This window comes from Rhodnius prolixus, unplaced genomic scaffold, assembly GCF_049639745.1.
Source record: "Rhodnius prolixus isolate KJV_2025 unplaced genomic scaffold, Rpr scaffold_8, whole genome shotgun sequence".
NCBI classification, from domain to species: domain Eukaryota; kingdom Metazoa; phylum Arthropoda; class Insecta; order Hemiptera; family Reduviidae; genus Rhodnius; species Rhodnius prolixus.
Genome location: NW_027411593.1, coordinates 8024575 through 8045633, shown reverse-complemented (window position 1 = coordinate 8045633; position 21059 = coordinate 8024575). Strand labels below are relative to the sequence as shown.

The 21059-nt window shown below is 32.8% G+C and overlaps 1 protein-coding gene and 1 long non-coding RNA gene across 3 annotated transcripts in view; both read left to right on the top strand.

Annotated features, from left to right (window-relative positions):
- The window catches only part of LOC141450799 (ras-GEF domain-containing family member 1B-like), a 450679-nt gene that overhangs the window by 242897 nt on the left and 186723 nt on the right, over nt 1–21059 (top strand). The gene's annotated exons all lie outside the window — the stretch shown is intronic.
- LOC141450798 (uncharacterized) lies at nt 11287–13972 on the top strand. The gene is made up of 4 exons (XR_012456331.1): nt 11287–11570; nt 11710–11987; nt 12056–12269; nt 13801–13972. It is a non-coding gene; the product is annotated as an uncharacterized lncRNA (long non-coding RNA).

The window sequence follows — 21059 nt, the reverse complement described above, 5'->3', positions numbered from 1 at the left end:
TTTACACTCTACTCTCTTCCATCTCGCTCTAACATTCAAGGCAAAAGAGAAAGAAAAAAATCTCCTCCTCACAAAAAGCTTTCTAAATTTGCCGCCCCCATTCTCATAAAAAAAAAAAACTCCCCATATAAACTGGCTCGTACATTTCCCACCCTGCCAACTTGGAGACTAATGAGCTGACCGTTTTAACCCCATTCGGCCTCCAACCCTTCTTGTAGTTTAGTTGGGTCCGCCCGAGTTGGTCTTTCCGTGCTCATTTTCTGCTTACCTCTCCACCTTCACCAAGCCTTCACTTTTACGTGCTTCACTAGAAAAGTGGTTTGTACAGTACTGTAGCCCGGAGTCTGTAAGCACACTGGGTAGACCACAAGCTTGATTTTTATCTAGGTTAATTCCTTATAATAATGTGGGAGAAGATGGCGAGGCGGAAGCACGGGGCAAATTCTAGCGTAGAGAATGCTGGAGCACGCTTGAAATCATTTTTATTAAACTAAGCAATCCCTTAACTACAGTTAAACTTCCGTTTTAGTCAGATCATGGAAAAAAGTATGGATATAAATTAACCGTGAACTCTAGTAAGCATGAAACTTAATTAACATTTAAATAAAAGTAAAGTTTTTTATTGGTTTAAATTCTCCCTTAATCTGGAATAGGCTGGTCTTAATTCAATTCTTTTTTTCGGCAAAGCCAAGTTTTAAGATTAGCCCAGCGAGTGGACCCTTATTTCAGAAACTTTTTTTCCCCTTTTTTGGTCGCCCTAAGGTGCTTTACAAAAGTTTTCCCAGCTTCAATATTTATCTGGTCAGATATTTACTTTGAATTTTGTGGCTCATAAAAAAATAATTGTGTCATTTTTAAAAGGTATTTTATGGAATTTTTCGAAAGTTAGTTGATTTTCATTTAAAAATCATTTCATAAAAATCATCTTAAATTGAAGGAGAAAGATTATTACCAATTTCAGTCATTATTTTTGTTTGTTATTATTTAGCATCATTAGATTAATATCAAGCTAAGGGACAAGGTCTTCTTTGGAGCTAAGGAACATAATATTTAACACCAACTGATGACGGCGTAACATTAATTTGGTAATATAAAAATAATTAACGACAATTATTAACCATAGGCTGTAAACGTATTATAACATTAATAATGTATTAGTTAATGTTTATTATTGTGGTTCTCTCTAATCTCCTCTAATCATGATCCAGTGCTAGCACACAGAAATCTGCAATCACATCTCTCCTCATTAGAGCAATGGTTCAAGAAATGGACTATTTTTAGCGTAATGAAACTAAGTCGCAAAACATGACCTTCACACTTAGTCGCATTACTCTTCCTCCAGTCTTACTTAGACCAAAGACTTTCTTGGATCCCCCACACTAGACTTAAAAGAACAGAACTGAACAGACGGCTATCGACTACTTAAAAGACTCTTAGACGATAGATCAAAACTCTCTCTGGACAACAAAAGACTAATTTATACTTCTATTTTGAAACCCAACGGGGTTCAACCAAACGCTCCAATCTCCAAAGGATTCAATCGCTACAATCTAAAATACTTCGAACTATCGTAAACGCTCCATTTTATGTCTCCAACCTGGACTATACACACTGACCTTAACATTCCTTTTATCACCGAAGTTGCTGAAAACACGATACAGAAAACTCTATTTCAGCCTGCAGTCTCATATAAATTCTCTAGCACAAAATCTCTGCTTCTAGAACTCTTCCTGATAACCCGGACAAGACGCCTTAAAAGACAGTGTGGCCTCATGATCTCCTCTCAAGTGAAGAGAGTGACTAACCATCCAATATTTGGGAGTGTTACCACTGGGTAACTTCTCCACTCGTTACCTTATCATTTGTTATTCTGTTATCACTGTTACTTATAGCGCCAACGCGCTGATTGGAGCAAAAATAAACGCCAAAAAAAAAAAAAATTATTGTTTTGATTCCCTTTATTTAATTTACGACTGCGTATTGGCAACAAATAAATATGATTGCGTACAGTCCATAAACAATATTAAATTGAAAGAATCAGTAGAGAACCAATCCAAAGATGACAAACATGAGTCAGTTAATTAAATTAAGAAAACTTTGTATTTTAGCCACTGGAGAAATGGCCCAGATTGTCCGAAATAGCAGATAACTGAGAGCAAAGTGAAAAAATAAAAGAAATGATAAAGAGAGAAATAAAAATGTAATTAATAACATCCCAATAATTAACGAACTATTATAAATTTGAATTAAAACTAACTAAAAATATTTAGAAGAAAGATTGTACTGAGAGATGCTCTGAACAGTTTTAGCTAACATATTTCAATTAAAATTTTCTAAATGAAAACCGGAAAATAAAGGAATTTCCATGATCCTTCAAAATAATGATCAAAGTTTGGTATTTTCCTAATTATTATACTTGTCATAAAACAAGGTACCGCTGGTAAAATATAGTGTTTCCAATTTCAAAGAAAATTTCAATTAATCATTTTGTTTTCTCTGATTAATTTAAATGAAAAGTTTGTTTGGGAAATATTTTTTTTTTTTTTTTTGTAGTTATTATTTAAAAAAACAACTGTTTTGAAGTTCTTTAATCAGCTGTAAAAACTAACTAATAACAAAGTTATTTCTGTAGAATAATTACTGTTTAATGAACAAAACATCAATTTTTATTTAACTTTATTACCAAAATATCTGCTAGATGGCAAAGGCTGTACTAGTTGGTTATTTTTTATTACGTCTTTAAACTAGAGGAGTTGCTGACCGTTGGACTGCAATAAGCGATTAACATGTTTACCGTCAGTAATAAAATATGATTAGTGTAATGTCACACTGGCTGGCCAGTACAGCTGCATATTGTAATGTTTCTATCGTTTACCGTTCTTTTGCTTAACAAAATTTACTTTGATTACTTTATAATTCTTTCAGTAGTTACGGCATAAATGCGTCAATTTTCACCATCTACTGTCTCACTCCTTTCTTTCTGTCATTGGTTTCAAATTTCACTGCGTAATTCGACGATACATGCTTATTCTAACGTTCAGTTCAAACGTAAATGTGTTCGCATATCTCTCATCATTGAGATCCACTGCGTACACATGTCACAGAGAACTTTCTTGATGGCGGAGCTTTGCTCTATAATGCCTTCTAATCACTTAGAAGAATATACTTTGTTCAATTTCCAAGAACATGCGCAGATAATTTGTTCTCGATGCCACAATTAAGAGAGAGGCGTCTGATATCTTTTTTTAATTTTTAAAAGTGCTACAAAATTGTTTCTTGAAGCAAAATTTGTAGCTAATCGATAAGCCAGAGTTCATTTATAGAATAAGCAACGATTTCCGAACTAAAATATCCAAAAAAAACCTTAAAAATCGTTTCAGTATAATTGGCTACTTATCTAAAAGCTTATTGTCCAGTCCGATTTTGGCACCCCCAGATACCAAGATATTTGAATTTTCTGCCATTTTGTTTTTGGTATTGAATTAGGCTCACTGTACTCACTCACGGCACATACAGCCAGCAACTCATTCCACACATACATCAATTTTTCTTGAGGGGGGGACTCAGAACGGATATTTCTGCCAAAGACACAAAATTGAGTCATAATACTTCCTTTTTTTAAGTTGTAAGAATAAAAATCTCATAAACACCAACTTCATTATTACGAAAATGCACTAAAGAACTTTTATTGCCTTGTTCAATTTATCAAACAATAAAATAGAATTTATTACACACTGAACTACATAAATATAAAATAATAATAAAAATACCAATATAAAGTATACCCATCCATCATCCCAAAAAGAGAGAGAAGAGGAGAGAGAGATAGCGAGAGGGAAGCATAATAAGCATTTTAAGTGGGTTTGTGGTATAAAAGCACCGACCTACTTAGTACCTCCCTGCTTATCTATCTTATACCAAGCTACAGCTATATTAATAGCGAAGGGCATCTAGGTGGAAACCCATGTATGTATACTTGTACATATGTATATACGATATGTAACAAGTGGGAACCTATTAAGGCGTTTCTGTCCGTGAGAAATATACATATATCGTATGTCTAGTCTACATATCATATATTGTAACGAACTATTCGTGATATGTAACCCTTAGGGTCCCCTGCTTTGTTTTTATTTCCACTTAATCCTTTCAAAAGGGATTTTGGTTTCAAAGTTTTAGCAGCTTAAAGGACAGACTTTTGAGAGGGACGCATCAACTGTAAAGGTTATTATCGCCATTAAAGTGGTCTTTTAGGCAACAAACTGTTGTAGTCAACCTAGCAATTAGACACATTCATTCTAATAAATTCGTGCAATGAGATGGTCGAGCTTTTATAAGAGTGGTTGAAAAAACGGTCTTTGACATTCTGCCAATGAAATTATTTATACTAGCCAAACTATAACTCCACTCCAACATAAGTTATTACTCTTATTCTAACGACAGTTGCAAATTCACATTATTAGGTGAGTCAAACACTGAGAGGGAAATATGGGAACAATTTTTAAAAAAGACTGCCAAAAAGCCTGCAAAAAAAAGCTAGTCGGGCAAAACTAGTGAATTACTAGAAGAATAATCAAAGTGACAAGCGAAGAATCAGGAAGACAAGTGGTTCTTCGAACAGTGTTGGAAGACTGGCTAATTGATTCGCCTCATATAGATAGCTAGCAATGTCAGTCGCTAATCGTATCGTTTATGCTGAAATCTCTGGTTACTTCATCAGTATATGTCATTCTTGTGGTTTTATGAATATATTGTGCTGGAGGTGAAGGCAATTGGGCAAAGAGAGCTATTGCCACCCCCGAGCAACTGCTCAAAAAAATAAAGCAGAACAATATTGAGGATGGGTATGGGGGGGTCTTCACCCACAGTCGGGATTTGGGCAATCTCAAGTTCATACTTCACCAACTTGTGGTTAAATGAGGTGGACAAATGGTAGCCAGCCATCCTCAGAACATCTAAGGATGATGTTTGAGGGAAGATAAGGATCTTAAGGCCTGTAAAGAATGAGATATTCCCCACTGATTTTCTCTTCATTTCCCTAGAACTCGTTTAGACTAAATCAGTCCAAGACCCTTGCTGAAAGCCATGGAGTAATAAGGCCTCACAGTCAGGGGTGACCGTTTTCGAATAGGGCATTTTCGAAGCACATGGTGCGCTTTTGGAATAAGTATCCATGGACCACAGATGCCACAAATCCCAAATAAATTAATCAGTCAACTTTTTATATAAAAGTCCTGGGAGTTACTAAGTCTTTTTTTAAATTTATTAATTTATTAAGTAAAACATGTCAACAACTGACAAAAACCATTTGTGCCTGGAGTTTTTTTTTTTTAAAGTGCACTACCAGTTTTCAGACAGCGCTCTCTCGTTACAGAGCTCATCGTCTATGAGTGGGCAGTGAGCTGTAAGAGGTTTGTAGGAAGAGAAATTATAAGGGCCAACCGCTGGATTCGAACCTAGTTAGAAATGGTATCAATAGTATTGAAACATTTAATGTAAAGTTTCCAACTTTGAAAAAAAGAATATTTTAATAGAACCTTCAAATTTGGGATTAAAGCGCGTTTTCCCCAGTTTTATGCGTGAGAGTATCTAGATGAAGTACCAAACGTGCAGCTACCATGGTTACAGCTGGTTTAACTCAGATTAATGATGAAACACCACTTGTTTTGTATAAATAAGGTTTTATAAATTATTTAAAATTAACAAAATAATTCAAACATTTCCCTTATTTGCCAACAGTAATATATATTTTATTGATAATTAGTAATTACGACGATAATTATTTGGTCGCGATTACAAAAAAGTAGGAGATTTAATAAACTGCAAGTTGGGCTACACTGTTTGGAATGGGAATTAATAAAGGACTTAGAAGCCAACTGATTATCTAAGAACGAATTAACTGGCTACAGATGTATGAGAGTATTAAGAATTTTGCTCTGCTCATTAATTTTTAGAAATTTGCTAGGTTAAAATCAACGCATGATTCATTTTGAAAGCATCAAGGATAACAACAACAACAACAACAACACAATGAGAATGGAGAAGTTACTCCAGTGGTAACACTCTAACAACACTTAATTCTAGATTAACTCAGAGAGAAGATCGTAACCGTTATCTCTTAAGTCAGTCTATGAACTGAACTCATTGGATGGTGATCAGACTATAAGTTTAGTTGGAATTACCAGTACCGAGTTTGAGAAAATTTTACTGACGAAAGAAGTGTGTAAATTGTTTAATAGGAGACACAGAAAGGGAACATCAAACTGTACAGTGAAGAATTTTAGACAGCAGAGGACTGGACCCTTTGGAGATTTGAGCTTTTGGTTAAACCCCCATTTCAGAAAAAGTAAAACAAAAATATACCATAATGAGAACAAGTTCTCAACCCAAAAGTGTTCGCCTATTTTAAAAGTACCAAATCAGTATCCCGGAATCTTATTCAGAATAGTTGCTTGTCCGGCTAACCAATTTTATTCAAATTTTAAATTTTTTAGAAATTTAAGATGCATCTCCGAGGGTCGTTTGAAAAGTCCGTGCAAAGTCAGAGAGATAGCACTACTGGCGCGTATCGAGGTTATGTTTAGTTAGTAGCATCTCTTGGAAGAACACACACCAAGTTTCAGCCAGATCGGTCTATTTCTTTGTGTTTGGCATTCGTTTGAATCGAGGAAGTCGAGTGATTTTCAAATCGTGTGAAGTGTTGCAAGGACGGTTTGCAGCTGTTCCAGAAGAATCCGCAGGACTTTAAGCGTCGTTTCGTCACTGTGGATGAAACATGGATACATCACTACACTCCTGAGACCAAAGAACAATCTAAACAATGGGTTACCAAGGGGGGAATCTGCGCCAAAAAAAAAAGGCGAAGACCGTTCCTTCGGCCGGAAAGATTATGGCGACTGTCTTTTGGGATTCGCAAGGAATAATCCTCATCGACTATCTGGAAAAGGGTAAAACTATTACAGGTGCATATTATTCATCGTTATTGGACCGTTTGAAAACCGAACTGCAAGATTGGCCCACAAAAAAGGTCCTTTTCCATCACAACGCACCAGCTCACACCTCAGCAGTTGTGGTCGCAAAATTAATGGAAATAGGGTTCCAACTCGTTTCACATCCCCCCCCCCCTATTCTCCAGATTTGGCTCCCTCGGACTACTATTTGTTCCCCAATATGAAGAAATGGCTGGCGGGAAAAAGATTTTATTCAAACGAGGAGGTGATTGCAGAAACGAATGGCTATTTTTCAGACTTGGACAAATCCTATTATTCGGAAGGGATCAACAAACTAGAGCAGCGTTGGACGAAGTGTATAAGCCTAAAAGGAGACTATGTTGAAAAATAAAAAAGGTTTACCCCAAAAAATTAAGTAGTTTTTATTTTTGCACGGACTTTTCAAACGACCCTCGTACATATGAAGTCATTAACGCCCAGAACTTTTTCTAGCCTAGAACTGGCCTACAGACTATATTCTATCATTACAGACAACATTTGTGCAGTGAGCTGCAAGAAAAATTAGAGCTAATAGAAAATAAACTATGAACATTACTTGATGATGTTCAATCATCAGCAAAACTCTATCTTGTTCTGAAGTCACAGTTTACTGGGATATTTAAAGTTATAGTACTTTGGGGAACCCATTTTACTCGAGAAAATGCTTCTAAATGAGTAAATAATATTCTCGGGGATTAAAATCATTAAAAAACGACTTTATTTTTTTGTAGGGTGGACGCTCAAGAATCAAAAAATCAATACACAGATTAAATTAAAAAGAAATAGTTTCTTAATATTTAATACCATGCCCGGTGTAAATGAATATATAAAGAATGTAGCAAAAAAATTAATTGCAGGAAACAGAATCGGTTGATTTCTAATTCCTCTTAACTATCCTATGGAGAAGCAACTTTTTTTAAAACTTTAATAGGGATTTACAAAGGATAAAAGAATAACAATAAAGAATAGTGAAAAACAGAGCGAAAAACTAAAAGAAATCCAAAAAAGATTTCTAAAAAACAATTATTTTAATTGGTCACATGAATATAACCTTACTTTTATCTAAAGTATTTTTCCCTTTCAAAAAAAGCAAATACAAAGAAACAGAAATTAGTACAATTCCCTAGAGATCTGCTGATTTAAACCCTAAACCCTAATCTGCTATTTCACTACAATGATTGTTTTACTTTGATCTATAGGAAAATTTGTGAGCTATAAAAATTAGGCTTAGAAGTTTATAAATACGAACCTAACATATATTTCTATTCATTTTTATATTTTTCCTTAACACTAAACCTACCGGACATTTATGCATAACTATTCCTACCATGACCGGTCAAATGACCGCACTTTAAAATCACTTAAATTTCTTATTTTAGAATGAAGATAATAATTATTTAACAATGAAAAAGCATAGTTTCTTTTGTTTAAAAATAAATCTCGTAGATTTTACTCTTTCTTGCATCATTTTTTATAATTACAGGCTTCTCAATTGCAAATTTCCCGCATACTTACTTTTTACATTTTAGACAGCAGTATCTTATTTGGCTATTTTCCGACCATTTGTTCTTGTACTAGTATTTGCCATGCTTTTGCAATGGTAACACAAATTTTGCCTTGAAATTTCACTTCCGGTAGTTTTTTGATACAAAATCCATGCATTTATCCCGGGGCTAAGTCTAGGATATTGAAAACTATTTGTTGAGGCCATCTCCGAAATTTTCTACGGTTATATTTCTTCCACGAGCTGTATACATTTCTGCTAATTTCAGAGCGACCAACTCCCCAAGCGGAACTGGTTTCTCTGCTTTCACGTTTTTCCAAAAATGGAAAGCCTTTTATTGCATCGAACGCTAGCCAAGATTTGATACCAAATTTATCCGGTTTATTTGGCATGTACCGAGTAAATCTGCATCTTGACTTTGTTGGGAACAAACGTCCTTGGAAGAGATATATGCTCCTGGTTAGAACAGTTTTGACTGTGCTCAACGAATTTGTTCCAAAATTTAGAAATCAAAGCAAATTTATCGGTTTGTAAACGATTATTTCTTTGATCCACTCGAATAAGCCTCGAAAATTTCCGTCTATACATTTCTGCTCACAGTGTTTGAGAAGAATGCTCGTCCCTATTTTTGTTCCAGTGAAAAGGGCAAAATCGTACATTTTTCGCCTCATATGCACCACATGCAAACAATAATCCGATAAATGCATTATCAAATTGAGTTTTTGAGAGAATTCTGTTACAAAAATAAATAAATAAATAAAATAAAATATTAAATAATAAGTAAATAAAATGAAAATATTCAGCCGGTCAAATGACCGGTCGCGGTAGTTAAGAGGGACTACAAATTTTTCTCAAAAATCAAATATTAGGAAAAGAAGTGAATATTAAAAAAACAATTGTATACACATTTTAGGAAAAGCCGTGAAGTTTAATGGCGGTATGATGACGCTGTAATTAGAAAATTTAAATCAAATTTAAAAAACAGTCAATTGACCGGTCGTGGTAGGTTTAGTGTTAATAACATTTGGGAAACAGAGAATTCAAGCCTTCAATGCAATAAATCACCTGGTGGAAGACGTAGGAATTAAATATTTGTGATTGAGAGAAAATAAACATTTTAACGAAAAAAACGGGATAAAAAACTAACCCGGTTTTTTTAATCTAAATTTTAAAATTTTCAGTAAAAAAAGGAAGGTTATTTAATATTGAACATGTTCACTAAAACTGGATAGATACAGATGAAGGAAGCATGAAGTCACACAGCTCACCTGAAGCTTCATTAAAAACAATATTCCTGGAGAGAAGATTTTATAGTGATTGGCCTAACTTAAAGTCATTTACAAGTTCCAATGAATTCTTTTTGCCATGTCTAGGCAAGGAACGCAACAGCTTTTTGATGTACAAAATACAAGAATTTGTGTTAGACATGGCCACAGCATCCCTTCAAACAAGTGTCCTATATAAGCCTGAATCTTTATTTACATAAAAATTAATGGTGTTAACCACTTATGGTAAAGTATTGGGCATTAATTGGTCAAGATTTGTGATTTGGTAATTTCACAGGAGTCTGAAATCTTCATTGGATGATGGCACCGTATTCAGGTAGGAGATGTATTGTAGTTTCCTCCATCTCCACACAGAATCTGGTGAGTATCAACCAAGTTCTAGACTCAGCTGCTTCATGTGCCCTCTGAGTTGGCAATGCCCCGTTCCAAAAGAGAACCAAGCTCTTCCAGAAAAGACTGGGAGAGCTCTAAAGAGAGTATAAGAACCGTGGTAACAGACTTCCTAGCAAAATAAAAGGGACCGCAGAGCCGGTAGATTAGGATAAACCATTGCTGGTGGCCAAAACCCTTTCCGAATACCCCAGGGAAAAAAAATATCCCTTCCTAACTCTAACAATAAACTACTCTGAGCAACTCCTAGAAAAAAAGAGAATAGCTGGCTGATAGGAATGAACAAAAACCTTAAAACCTTAAACATCCTTCTTCTTAAGGTAGGATATGTCTTCCTGCAAAAATGTATTAAGAAGGATATTCGATTAAAAATATGTTAGTTGCTAATGAACCTGGACTAAGATTGGGCTAAGATTATCCTTTTTTTTTTATTATGGATTTCTTTTCCTGTTTAATTTGTACACTACTTTACAAATACTTTTTTAATTGGATTCAGTTCAACAACGATCTAATGCCATACAGTAAATAATTAAGTAAGTAAGCTGAAAACTAAGTCAAATTTCCAACATTAACGCTGTGAAGGTAATTACTTTGATAAGGGGAAATATCCCAATTTAATTTTAAAGATGAGAAAACTTAATGGACTAAAGAATCAATAACCTCAAGTAGAATTCTCAAATCAACCAAACTTTAACGAATAACCATGTTAAAATGTGTATGTTTAACATAATTGTATAAATTTGTATTAGATATGTAAGCTTACATCCAAATTAAGCTCAATTATAATTAAAAAACGTTTATATTTCCATTAAAGGAATTTTCACAATTTTTTTTCAAAGATTATCTTCCTCGCAGTTAGATAATTAAACTTTAAGTAACATTTAATGTTTAACGCTTGAAAGATTGAGTTTATTTCAAGGCAATCATAAATTGACTAATGAATAATAACTACTTTTTCATATTTAATAACGTGTATGTATAGTAGAACCGCATCATATAGTGCCAAAAGAAGTTAGTTTACAAAGTTCATAGAGGGCGGGCTCTTCCTCAGAAAAGAAACCAGGCATTTGCTTAAATAATTGAATAACTTCTAAGTGGGGAAGCGATCAAAACAAATATTCAATTGGTGGGGGAAAATTCAGATCACATGTGATAAATAATGGTTCGCTGTTCGCGGTTCTTAGCTATACAGAATAAGCCATGAGGTTTTGTAAACTAAAACTGTTGGTGAATTGGCAAATGTGATAGTTGTTTCAGGAACTTCTTTATGCGGCTATTTTTTTTATTCTAATTTAGTGCGTCAAGACAACAAACTGTAATTACGCCAGTGCAAGGATAATAGTGCAGCATTGATGTTGATTTAAAGTTATCACAAGATTTTTGTAAGGTAAAAAATGTTAGGTAAGTTAAAAACCTGTGAATAAAGCTATCATAGATAAACTTTTTTCAACATTTGTTTGCAGATTCATTCAAAAAAATGTTAATTGTTTGACGACATCAAATCAACATAATTGATTTTAATACTTCATTTGTGTTTTAGTAGATTCTATAATACAAGTAACATGGATGATCTTGTTAATCAACTGAATTTACCTAAATCACTGAGCAAGTTCTCTTACCTTAGGCTATGTCTGGGAGGTTAAGTTACATCCACGATCCGCCATACGCGCACACTCTTCAAACAGGCCATAACTGTTTTCAGCAAACTCTCGTATCTTCTGTAAACATGATTATAATATTGTATGTTAGATTATAATCTTTCATATATAAGACAGTTTAATGAGCTATAAACAGCTGGATGTTTAAGGAACCGACTATGTAAGTAGCTACATAGATGAAATTGGAAAGAAATTACTTATTTCACTTGTGTTTTTCGTTAATTGCAGAGAAACGGCTTTGATTTGGATAATTCAACATAAAACCCTAATAACTTTCTTTGGTACGAAGAACTTATTTATAATTGATGGATTAATAACTACATGATACTTAAATAAGAACATTTTGGAGCTTATCCTTTGTGCTGTGTGCAAGAATAATTTTAATCAATAAAAAGTGAATGATCAAATTATTGGCTATCAGGAAATAAAAAAAAATTATCAGGTATGTTTTCTTTACTATTGGGAATGTATGCTACATTCTTAACCTATATTACTAATGTTGATTTTTTAGTCATAAAAGCATGTTTGTTTTCTTTAACTCTGATTTTCATTCACATTTCTTGGATGTTTCACTATTGTTTTGGAGAATTTGATTCCTTGTATAAATGGGAATGCCCTCAAAAGTTCTCAAATATAAAATAAGGAATCTATTTTGATTTGATTCCTTCATATTCATGAAAATAATTCAGAGAATACTTTGAATTGCTTTGTGATTCACTGTTTAATCAAGAATTAGTAATCTCAAAATTGAATCATTAAAAAATACAATTATTTTAATTTCCCAATTTTAAATTTGTGATTCTTCTGCTTTATGGATATACGGAAAAAAGTAAGAAAAAAATCTCAGTTAATCAGTACTCAAATGTATTAATCATTGCGTAAAGTTAAATATTCTGCACAAAACTTGATGAAAGAATCCGTAATGTTGATGGATGAAAATCAAAACCTGACAGAATTTTTAAAGGAAACTATCATGGTTTATCGAATTGTAAGATATTTTTTTGTAACTAGCATTGCATTTTCAACTAAACAATTTTATGTATTACTTAAAATGTATAAAAGAAATCTCAGATTCTAATTTCTTATTGAAAGCATTATCGTGTGATACATTTAATTGTTTGAATTAATCTTGAGATTGAATATAGTTTTAGAAAAGTTAATTGACAAAATATGAATATTAATTTATTAAAGCAGATATCTACCATTCAGATTTCAATAAAATTATGATGGTTTTATACCAATTGCAATAAGAAATACTAGTTCTTCAATATTCTTACCCATAATACAAAGAAATTTTCCTTCTTAAAGACAAATTTCTTACAGAATGAACTTATAGTTCATCGTAAGATAGTTAATTTATCTTCCAAACTAATTAAATTATTACATTTATAACGTACTAATTAACAAAGTAAAAGCTTTCATAAAACTAAAATTGATTTGTAGGACATTATAAATTCAAAAACTTTTTACTTTGATTTCCATTAAATTTTCAATATTATAAAGAAATACCATTTCTTTTGTGAATTTTATGAATAAATTTTCTGATATATTCGTTTTTTAAACAATAAATACACTTTTTATTACTTCGAAAACTGAATTTGAAGTTGCAACTTTTACCTTCATACATCCATAAAAAAGTTTAATGATTCTTTTATAATTTTGTTTCTTATTGGCAAATAAATGAATTATTGTGTTAATTTTTATGAATGTATTGCATTTGTTAATAATTATTAATAGATAAATTAACTTACAAAAACATCCAAATTATCCATTGTCCGCCATGATTTCGGAAACTGAATGGAGAAGTCTGGACCAGATGCAAATGACCATTTAATTTTTTGGGTTTTAGTTTAAAAATATTTAAATTTAAAATTGTGATTAAAAAAGATTGTTTAAAATTACTATTAATTTTATTTTAAATATTTAAATAATGAAAATTTTAATTTTAATTATACATCCTTTCATTGTTGCAGCCGTGGTTTCCATTGTGAAGGGGAGCCATTGTTAATCGGTCCAGTGATGAAATGAAGTGATTTTTTGTATTCTTTATTTTCTCTATTGTATTATTAATTGTAAAGTGAGTAGATTGTTAAATTTCGTGTAAATTTTTATAAAATTAGTAAAATATAGATTGTTTAAACATTACTCGTGAAGTGTATCGAAACCACCATCCTTTCTTGGTAGCTGCTACTGTGGACCAGTTTTTTTTGGGGGGTAAATCTCTATTCATTTTTAATATGCATGTTACTTTTATTTCAATAAATTAAGTAAAGTACATGAAATAATTTAAAATATATAAAATGGATGAAAAAACGTTCAGAAAGAATTTGAGCAGATGTAATTCTCGAAAGTCAATTCAGTCGAAAGAAATTCTGTTACCAGTGATCATTTATCTATATTTGTATGGAATTATATTGTTTGTTAAAATTTGAAGGTAAGAGCAATTTTAATTTGTAGTTGAGTGCTTTCTCAGGTTAAGAGTTTTTGTTAATTACTGAGTCATTTTTCACATAATTAGGATTCAAATATATATTCGAATTACACTTCAGAACATTATCTTGTCTTATCACTTAGTTTAAGTGGTCAATATTTAATTAACTTTTCCTTTAAACTACCATGAAAATCTTGAATTTTCTAAGTAAATTTAATTTACAAAAGCAAGTATTTGTTAAAAGGCCAGTCTTCATTCTTCAAGCAAAATTTAAACTTATGCCCACTTAAAGATATTTAATGTTTGAAAATACACTCACAAAAGCTTGTTGAATCTGTTTAGAATTTTAAGAAGCTTTTTAAAGTGGTATGAACTTCTAAAGTTCATAGCTCGTTTAACCTTTAACTAGTTAAAAAATACTGAATATACTATTCATAAAATATTCCCAATTAATTTTGAAGAAATTATTTTCATTTTTCGTTTACTTACTCGCTTATTTTACTTATAATCTTAAATTTAGATCTAAGTTATCTTTTACAGATTTCTGTTTAACAGTACTTAAAAAAGATCTAGTTTTTACGAAAAAATAAATATATTGTTACTCTAAATTCACCATACCCTTTAAAAATTACAGTCCATTTCGAATGCGATTTGCGAGTCGTGTAGTACGAAATGATTCTTTTATTTATAAATGTAAAAGATGGTTTTTATCCAAAATTTGAGTAAATTTTTCTTGATCCTCCCACATATAGCAATAAAAAAAAAAATGGTTAACTTCTCACTACTATTACCGTTCCCTGATGGCAGTAGTTGACTATTCCCCTTCTTTGGACATTCCAGTTCCTAATTCTAGCATGATTGTACTCACTAAGAAATTCATTATTTGTGACCACTTGTCTGTAGCGACCCCTTAGGTTTGCTCTCCTACAAAAAAAGAAAAGAAAACAACAATTTTCACAATTGGAAAGTACATTACAGCTCTAGAAGAGTCTTAATAATAGAACTTAACGATTTTTAGCTCTGTTCATGCTTCCTTTACATTAATGCTTGTTGATAGTGTCTTTTAAGCTTTTTGTGTTTCTGGTGGAGTAACAATCCAGATGTTGTAGCTTATACTTTGGAGGAGCTTAATTTTTTTGTACGAATTTCTTTTTGGTATCACTTGTTGGTCTTAGTTAATAACTGTTTGGGGATGATATACTGCTTAATTTTGGGATCATTCTATTTTTTTATCGTTTAATTAGGTTCAGCGCTGTAGTCATCTGCAGTAGAGCGCGGCGGTGTTTATAGAGTTGAAGCAATCTAATCCCATATTAGAGCTGAATCATCTCTTGATGAAGTGGTTTCTTCTTCTTTCTGACAAAGCTATCAGCTCACAGGCCCATGCGTGTGTTTACTCAGTCTGCAGTGGCCCGTCAAGAACCTTTCTATCTTAGGCTTGATGGAGTAAGGACTGAGATTTACACACTCCATTGCTTTGCCTATTTGTTTGATGGCAGCACTATTGTGGTATTTTGCTAAGCCATAAACGGTTAAGTCATTGTTGGATATCATTAGAACTCTTTCCAGGTCATTCAACATTTTTTTCTTCTTAAATCCCCAGACATTTGTTCTTATATTCATCAGAATGTCCGAACAGTCTCAGATAATATCGAATTAACATTGTTGCATTTGATAGCCTGTAGCCAAAATTCTATCCAGGAATTGATTGATTATCCACCTTTGTTTGAAAGTGTTCCCAGGTGTACTGAATTTGCAATTCTTCACCGGTTTTCACCACTTCTGTTCTAAATTCTACCGAAGAATCATAAAATTTAAAGTGAATTCATTAATTTCTTTTTCTTATGGTGAATTTTAATCTTTAGCTTTTTAGTGCATTTAGATAATTCATAAGTTTGGCTGATTGTCTGGATCAAAAATGAATAGAGCCCTTTCTTTATTTTTATTTTTTTGAGAAGGACCCTTCTTTCCCAATTTTCATTTCTGCTTTTCTTTTTCCGATTGAAATAATCCGTTTAAGGTTTCACTGTCCGTCTGGTTCTTTGTCCTTGGCGGCGATTGTAGTTACATCGATTTGGATGTTTAATTCGATTTAGCACTTTCCCAGTTTGAGATAACTACTTTACAGGGCATCTAGGAAATGGACAAACTCTTTAAAAAAACTAAGAGAAGCAAATTTTTATAGAACTGGAATTCCAGTCCACTTTTCTCATTTTCTTATCTTCAACTTCTTCCCCTAATTCTCTCTTAACTGTTCCAAAACAGAGAAAAGATTCCATCATGCTCCAGTAATACATATTTTTGTTGGATATGTACGGCCCAACTTACCTATAAGACTTAAAATTCTAGAATATAGGTCGCATGATGTAAAAGATGAATAGGGTCGGAGGAATGAAACGTATGCTCTGCTAGTTTTCTTTAGTCAACTTAAGAACACAAAAGATTTGTTTCTCTTTTGATTTCTAAGCTGCTTTATGCCACAATGAACCTTTATTTACGACAGCCTTTTTCTAGCTTAAAAAAAGCAATATATAAGTTGAACTATTGCAATTCAAAATATACGTTTGTTATCAATTACTTCTCTTAATACTCGTAAGAAGAAATGTTATCGTGTAGATTTTTTCTATTTTCCAATTTTTTTAACGGAAAAACATGTTTTAAGGAGAACCTGTGCAAGGAAAAGTGGATTCAAATTGATCTACTGGTAGAAATTAATGAGTATCTATTAACTGAATGCATTCAATTATGTTGAAATGTTTCTTCTAACCTTCCAAGTCTTGTCCTCTCTCACCAGTAGATGGCAACACTAGATCTATTTAGCTTCGCTCAGTACACTAGCTAACATCTCTCTAACGTGTCATTTCTCAGTATTTTGTACTATATCACTATTTATATAGTATTAATAGATATTTCAATATTTACCTAAAATTTTCCCAAATTTGAATCCATTAGGTTTCCTTTATCTTTACATAGTTACTCATTTAATTCATGGCAGATCTATTACTACAAATTGCTACATTTCTCTGTAAACTTCATTTGAGCCTGGGCGAGGGATAAAATTTAATACTCCTTGAAATGTCATTCTAGAACACAGTATGGATTTAACATCTATAAACATTTTCAAAATCTGGGCTGTCTTATCAAAATTTGGAGTTGGAAGAATAATTCCATTGACTGTGATCCACTTAATGTAACAGTATCTCCTTTTCTTACAAAGAGTAATACTGAGAACAATATGTCGAGTAATTGTTCACCTTAGATGGATTTTCTTTTTCTTTTTTTTACATCCTTAGGATGTAAAAAAAGTCCAAGAACAGACAAGACAGAAGACACACTGACCCTCTAATGATGTAAAACAGTACATATCTATAATAAAATGTTTTCACGACTGAAACTGGCATTAATTTTTCATCCAATTGAAACTATGATTCAGTCACCAAAAATAATGAACAGTAATCTTAGGATGGTTTCGTTTTTTTAATTGTCGTCTGAATGTTTTCTATTTGAGTCTTTTTGTAGTTTATCTAAAAGTAAAAGTAAAGTAATTGCCTATTTCTCATGTGTGGCTTAACGTCTAACTACCAATTAGGAATCTTGGAGGGGGATACGAACAAATACTCTACTATTAATAGTTCTTCTAAAAGATAGAAAGCTGCCATACGCAGGATTCGAACTGGGAATCTCCTATTTACAAATCCATGCTTCATAACCACTACTCCAATATCCCCAACTCCTTGTAGGTTCTGTAGATTTTGTGCTCTGGTGCCCTATGATGATTTTTTTTGTTGTTGCGGGAGCTTTCAGCTTCTTGGGGGGTATGTGTTTCTTTTGATTTGAACCTAGCTACTCCCCAAAGGAATTGCAGCCATTGCTGTTTTCGTATCTGAAAAGTGTATTTGAAAAACTTTTGAATGTATTTATACTTATTAAGCTATGTGCTTAATTTTCTTACCTGGACAATTATAAAAAATGGGTTTTTAAAGGAAATTACATTTTTCTTTTCTTATTAAAGTAATGCATTTCATAATTGCAAAAAAAAAGAAACTAACTATAAAAACAAAAATAGATTTCCAAACTATTTTAATCTTGAATGATGTTCATTTAATCAGAAAACCAAGACAAAGTTGAGGGTTTATTAACATGAATGTAAATAATAAAAATAATAGTTATAAAATGTAAAGTCATGCAATGTTTTTTAGAAAGATAAATTAGAATTCTCTGTTATTTCCTTTTTCGTGAGCTGACTAATGCTTTCCGGTCCATTATATCAGAAGGTCTTGACTAAATCAAGTCTCGGTTCAATTTTGAAAGCTGTCTCAGTGCGGAAGTGGTTTTTGCGTGACTTTAGTGTCCAGTATTTTTTTCTTTTCCAAAATGATTTCCGGCTTAAAATAAGCACGAATGCAAATTGAGGCAATAAAATGCAATCTGTGCAAAATTTACAACTTGCAAATACATTTTGTTATAAATTTAGTTGCGGTAAAGGTTGCATGAGATCAACTGGAGATTGCCCTATCTTTGCCACGAAAACTGACCTTGTAGAGCCTGATTTTTTTGAATTTTTGGAGGAGCGGAGCATTAGGGAGGTGGCATGGGCCAGCATTAAGGAGTGGCAATCCGTAACTGTAAACTCCCTGGCTCTATGGAGACATCCTGAGTTGGTGTAGAGGGCAGAACAATTTTAAATAAATATCTCACTGCGGAAGACCCATTAACAAAAAAAAAAAACAGATGGTAGAATGGGCTCCGACTATGTGAGGGCCATGGCGTAACAAGGATGGTAGAGGGCATGTTGATGCTCAGGGCGCCGTAGAATATTTTTGCATTAAAGACAAAAAAAAACTGAAATACCGTTTGAACGTTAAAATTTTGTCTCTTTCTAATTACACTGTATTTTTACAAATATAGAATTATTTTACTAGAGATTTACAAACTGCAATCTGTTCAAATAAACACATATATTGACAAGTTGTCAATACGTCCTTGACAATTTTTATTTTTAATTTAAAAGTTAATTATATCTTTTTTTCCTAGTGTCAGGAGCTATTTTAAGTGTTGGCTCTGGGTAGTGTTCTCTCGTTGAAGATAACAGTGTCAGTCACCGGCTAGAGAGTAAAAAGCTCCTAAAAGAAAAATCTAAGAGCCACCAAGCTAGATTCGAACCCAATTTCATCTCAGCTGGGGGATTCCAGTACGCTTACCTTTGATCTAGTTCATATAAATTGATCTTTGAATTATTATAAAGTATTGTTCGAAAATTGATCTAATTCAAGGCGCGACATATTTAAAATATTTGGACATTTTTTGAGGGAAGGGTTACTGCAGTTTAGATTTAGAAATTAATTGGGCTCATTGCTGGGTCTGATGCTTCAAGATACCAAGCATTTTTTAAGATTGAATATCTTTTAAAAATAAGTTCAGATACCAAATTGTACAGCTCCCTTGTACGTCTCCTTCTATGCTAAGTCCAAGGGTTTCCTGCTTGTGGAGGGTGAATTCTTCTATTGCAATCTAGAAATACAGGAATAGTCTTGTTGAAGGTACAGTGTCCTAGCTTAGTCAGTATTGTCATACTGCTTTTTCCAGTACTATACTAATAAAAGAGAATCTCCCTTAACTTAAGCTGTTTGATACAGGGAGCTATGACCAAAATATCTTAATTCGTCTTCAGGGTTTCCAAAACTAGTGTCTCTGAGACAAATCAATTTCTAAAATTTCACTCCAAATAGAGCAGTAAGAGAAAATATTTTTTTGTTTCAAAACCAGTTTGTTTCATTTGTACTTCATTGAAACAAATTTCTTGTCCCTAGAACAAATAGCAATACCTCGTGTTCTTTGCTTTTGAACTTTAATGGTTATTTAGGACACATCAAAAAGAGACAAAAAGGAAGTTATCTGATGGGAAATGGTGGAAAAAAAAAGAGTCGATGATTGAAAAGTCTATGTTCGGATGATGTATCAAACTTTTGTTGTTAGATATCTTTGCCTAGAGTCAGTTCTCATAGCACCCTTTGTGGATATATCAGTTTGTAACGTTGCATATTAAAAAATACTGAACCATTCTGAATTGATTTCCAGGTACATGTGTAATATAGGTGCCACAAAGGAAGATTGCTTGCCCTTAGGGCACTATAATAGTAACCGGTGTCCAATATTGGTGACATTTCCATTTTTATTTACCTCTTTCTTCAATTTTATGAACTTTACACACTCTGCGTTCTCTTATGGGTGTGAATAACAGACAATTTTTTTTTTAAAATTAGACTTGAGTTACATCTTGTAAAGATTTCTAAATAAATTTTAGGATTTATTAATGATTAATGTCTCATTCAGACTCCTTGCCTCTAATGTGGGAAGCCTATGGAAAGAGAGAGAGACTGTCCAGATAGTGCCTTAAGTTCTATAGGCACCAGGCATAGTTCCATTGGAACTGCACCTCCTTTGCAGCAGCCCTGAGATTGGATTGAAATATTTCTATCCAACTGCAATTAACGGTGATCCAGAACACTGCCGTATTGTCCGCAAGATGTTCTTCTTTTCTGGTAACCCGTACATTGTTATTACTTACCAGGGTATCAGAGATTAGACAAGAAATAAATAATTGGAAGTTACCTAATTTCTTAGTTAATTTTTAATTCGTTTACCGCCCAGTTCTGAGCTCCTAAGCTCTTCTAATTTTCTAAAAACAGTTCATTAATCAAGAAATTTTCTTAAATTTAGAGTGATCTATGTGTGCCTTATTTTTGTTAAATATCTTGGCTGACATGATACTTGAATTTTGTATAGATTTAGTCAGTTTCT